Raw genomic sequence first — 5,045 nt, 5'->3', positions numbered from 1 at the left:
TACTTTTCCTTTTTATGAAGTTTAAATTTTTCAAAATAAAATGTTTTAAAAAATACCTCTAAACTTTAAAGTGGGAAAGGGAGTTTTGGTTATCAATCTCGACCTTTCAGATCTGTGAAGAGTCTATGATAGTTATTTGCAAACTTCACAAACAGTTCTTTATAGACGGAGTTACTATAAGTCTGTTTTGTTTGCCATTGTGGTTTTTAAACTCTCTGACAAGAGGGTAAAATAATCCGAGGTCACAAGAACTTTCCTTTGTCAGAGATGCCCTGAATGATACCCCTGCTTCCATGTCTGACTTTCTCTACTCACTTCCCACCTACCAGCTGGTTATATTTAAGGCATCTCACTCTCTGCTGAAAGCCTTCAGTGGATTCCAGTTCCTGGAGTGAAATCAAATGCTGTCTCATGGCTCACTAAGCCCATGTGAGCTAGTCCCTGTGTGTCTCTCCTGCCTCCTCTGGGCCGCTTACCTGCACTCACTATATTTCCGCCCCATTGGCTTCCATCAGCCCTCCAAAGGCCAAGGTCAGTCCTGGCCCATGACCTTTCCTGAGCTTGTCGTTTGTCTTGGAACATCCCCAACCCATTGTTTTCTCCTTTATGGAAACAGTTCTTTCCTCTTTTATTAATTTTCACAATTGCTCAGGGTTTATAGTTTTATGTCTCTTTACCCTACTCTTCTCCATGTGTATTTTGTTTACCACTGTATAGCCAATGACATTCCATTTTTGTTGAATTAGCTAAGAATCATTTTTACTAAGCTTCTAGTCCTCTAAGTATCATATGAAACTTGAAATTTAGAGTTGGAATTTTGGAAAAAGGGAGTATGGTGAGTATCATCTGAAGAGTTAACTGAAGCTTCGGAGGAATTAGGGTTGAGGGAGCAGGGGGGATTTGGGAGGAAAAATATCAGAGTAGAGCAAGTGATGAGTAGGTTGCAGAGTAAGCCTTGTGCGGGGGAGATGATGCCACTGTGGCTCCTGGGGTGTTTGATTTCATGAACTTAAATTTCCCTGGGGTATCTCTGCCGTTCAGCCAGTGTCCTAACTTCCATCCTAGGTCTCTGCTGTGCACTGAAGCACAGCCCTCACTAATGGGAGGGATCAGGGGCTGGGATTCGGGCAATGACTAGAATCTCTCACTTCTGTGCCAAGGAGCAAGAGTCGGCAGAATACAGGCAAAGATACACAGCTCTAAAATCACAAGGAGATTTCAACCCACTTCTCTAAAAATTGACAGCTTGTACACATACAATTTGAACAAGACAGTTAAAAACTATGAGCCAGAGGGGCAAGATAAGAGTAGGATTAAGAGGTACAAGCTATTAAGTATAAAATACATCAGCTCCAAGGAAATAGTGTACACCACAGGGAATATAGCCAATATTTTGTAATAACTTTAAATGGAGTATAATCCATACAAATATTGAATCACTATGTTATACACCTGAAACTAATATAATATTATAAATCAATTATGCTTCAATAATAAAAATGTGAGCTAGTGGGTTTTATTTATAACTGTACAACCAAATGGCTATTTATTAAAAATTTAACACTTTATGGTGCTTATGCTGTGCTAGACACTGTTGTAAGTGGTTTACAGCTATTGAATCATTTGAAGAATTAGAGGATACACATTCTTTCTTGGGTTATATAGAACATTCATAAAAGTGATCAAGTTCTGGATTATAAAACAAGTCTCAAAATAACAAAAATTCATCTCTAGTTCTAATCATACATAGTAAAAGGACAGAAACACGCAAGCCAGCAGGTTCCCTGACAAAGGTGAGGGAAGGCAAGGAGGGAGGAAAGGGGATGGGTGAGGAATGGGGAGCTCAGCTCTACCTAAATGTTTTATTTGAGAGAAAGCAAGGAAGGAAGGAGAGCTTTTGTGGTGGCTTGGATGTTAAAGAATCTGCTTGCAGTGCAGGAGACCCAAGTTCAATCCTTGAATTGGGAAGATCCCCTGGAGAAGAAAATGGCAACCCACTCCAGTATTCTTGCCTGGAGAATTCCATGGGCGGAGGAGCCTGGAGGGCCCCCGTTCATGGGGTTGCCAAGAGTTGGACGTGATGGAGCGACTAACACACACACAAGGGAGGAAAAAGAGGGAGGGAGGGAAATCTATCTTAAATGGCTCAGGAAAAAAAAATACAACTGCCTGCCTAACATAGAAAAACAAGGATAAGCAAATGTGGTAGACATTAACACTTGGGAAACTGTGAAGGGTGCATTCGAATTCTTTGTAATATTCTTCTGGTTTTTCTAAAAGTCTGAAATTAAGTTAAAAAATTTTTAAAAGTTATAGCAAATATGGCAATGTCAGTTTATGGGTAAAGGAGTTTCACATGATATCTTTCTTACATGAATTTATAATTAAAAGATAAAAAGAAAACATTTAAACTGGGCATAGCGAATTGTTTATTAGAGGAACCCCTCATGTCAAAAGAGACACTGACAGTCCAGGGCAGGCTGTCATCTACCCACAGAAGGCTGCCTTTGAGCCAATGAAACATGGTGCTCTCGGGGGCTCTGTGAGTCTAGAGCCCAGAGCCTGGTTCCCATTCTCCTTTGGAGTTTGTGGCTCCGTGCAGGAAACCATCTAGCTGGCGCTTAGGCCCTGACTCCACATGCCATTTATCTACAGTTGGCAGATTTTCTCTATGATAGGATAAACACTCAATAAACATTTAAACACACCTGGGGGAGTCCTCTGGTGGTCCGGTGGTTAAGAAAGTGAAAGTTTCAGTCACTCAGTTGTGTCTGACTCTTTGCCACCCCATGGACTGTAAAAGCCATGGCACACCAGGCTCCTCCATCCATGGGATTCTCCAGGCAAGAATACTGGAGTGGGTTGCCATTCCCGTCTCCAGGGGATCTTCCTGACCCAGGGATTGAACCCGGGTCTCCCATACTACAGGCAGATTCTTTACCATCTGAGCCACCAGGGAAGCCCCATTGCAGGGGATGCGGGTTACATCCCTGGAGGAGTAAGATCCTACATGCTGCAGGGCCACTAAGCCCATGGGCCACCACTAAGATCCTGCATGCCCCAACTAAGTTCCCATGCAGCCAAATAAATATTAATAAATAAGTATTTTAAAAAAAACCACCCCTAAAATCTATCTACCCATGATTTAGTTTCTGCTCATGTATGCCAACATTGTTCAGCTGGTATTTATAGGACGCTGCTATAAACAAAGCACTGTACTTTATATAGTAAAAAAGTGTAAAAATAAACACAAGACTTGGCAGATGCTCACCCCTAAAACCACAATCTGAGAGCGGAAGGAAAGGTCTGAGTGTCTATGTGTGCCAAGGGCTACAGGGTCCACTTTCATTTTTGCTGGCTCATTGCATGTTCATACCCAATTCTGTGAAGCAGACTTCATTATTCCTGTTTTACAGATGAGGTTGCCCAGAGGAGTTATTAACTAGCCCCAAGTTGCACAACTACTAAGTGTCAAAGCCAGGAGTTCCCCTCAGGTCTGTCTGACTCCAAAGTCCATGCATGTCTGACTTTCCACACTGCCGTGTTTATGGAAGTCACAAAAACATAAATACTGTAAAATTTCATTTACTCCACACTCTTGGGCATGAGTCATACTGGACAGATGAGTAAGTGAAAGTACGTCCTCTAGGACAAAGGGCATTGCTCCAGACCTTCCTGGTTAGAGCAGAGAATGCTCCAGGAGTCTCTGGGGAAGAGGCTTTTTCTCCCTGTCCTCTTTGTCTTCTTGGACCTCGGTGGGCCTTTGAAGCCCAGCGCATGGTGTGTGCATGCATGCTAAGTCGCTTCAGTCATGTCCGACTCTTTGTGACCCCATGGACTGCAGCCCACCAGGCTCCTCTCTCCATGGGATTCTCCAGGCAAGAATACTGGAGTGGGTTGCCATTCCCGTCTCCAGGGGATCTTCCTGACCCAGGGATGGAACATGAGTCTCTACATCTCCTGCATTTGCAGGCGGTTTCTTTACTACCAGTGCCACCGGGAAGCCCCCTAACACAGGGTAGCTTAGCAGTAAAGAGTCTGCCTGCAATGCAGGAGAGGCAGGAGGCTGGGGTTAGATCCCTGGGGCAGGAAGACACCCCTGGAGGAGGAAATGGCAACTCACTCCAGTATTCTTGCCTGGAGAATCCCATGGACAGAGGAACCTGGTAGGCTACAATCCATGGGGTCACAAAGAGTCGGAGATGACTGAAGTGACTTAGCATACATCTACAAAGGTAGATTCACTAGGGGAAGGGGAATGGGGGTGGGATGAGGGGGAGAATACTAAGGATAAGTAACTTCCAAAGTTAGGAAGAAGGAGTTGCATATAGGAGGGTGTGGGTTTTTTGTTTGTTTGTTGTTTAAGGTCAGTTATACTGCATTGAAACAGTAACTTATAAGTAAAAAGTGAGTATTTTCCCCCATCATTAGGACACTGATTAAGAATGAGAGTTAACAGCAGACAGGGACTGAATTCCAGCAACACTACTTTACTAGCTGTTCGAACTTCTGTGTTTTCTCATCTGTAAACGGGAATGATAATACCTAACATCTAGGGATATTATTAGGCTTAAGTGAGACAGTATGATTAAGGTGCTTTATACAGCACCATATGTATCACCAGTAAGCAATAAAATACTTTTATTTTTACAACATCACTGTAATGGCTGAAGAGTATCCTGTCTCATGGCTGTGCCAGGATTCATTCAACCAGTCCCATATTGTTAAACATTTGGACCATTTTCAATATTATCCATAATATAAACAACAGCAAAAATTTCCTATACATTATGGTAATTTCTTTAGGATTAAATCCTGTAAGTGATGTGGTAAAGCAAAGAATGTCAACCCTGTAAGCTTGTGACACACATTATCACATTATTGATCAATATATAGTTTTACCAAGTTAGTTTTCTCTATGTTGAAGGTATCTAGTCAACTCTTGCCAATAGTAAACATTATTTTAAAAAGAAATATGCTAATATTGTAGCCCCCCCAAGTCATACTGTTATTTTACTCATCTATTAGATGTTTTGATCGCTTCC

This window comes from Dama dama, chromosome 21 (genome assembly GCF_033118175.1).
Source record: "Dama dama isolate Ldn47 chromosome 21, ASM3311817v1, whole genome shotgun sequence".
Classification (NCBI taxonomy): domain Eukaryota; kingdom Metazoa; phylum Chordata; class Mammalia; order Artiodactyla; family Cervidae; genus Dama; species Dama dama.
This window is presented reverse-complemented; position numbering follows the sequence as displayed.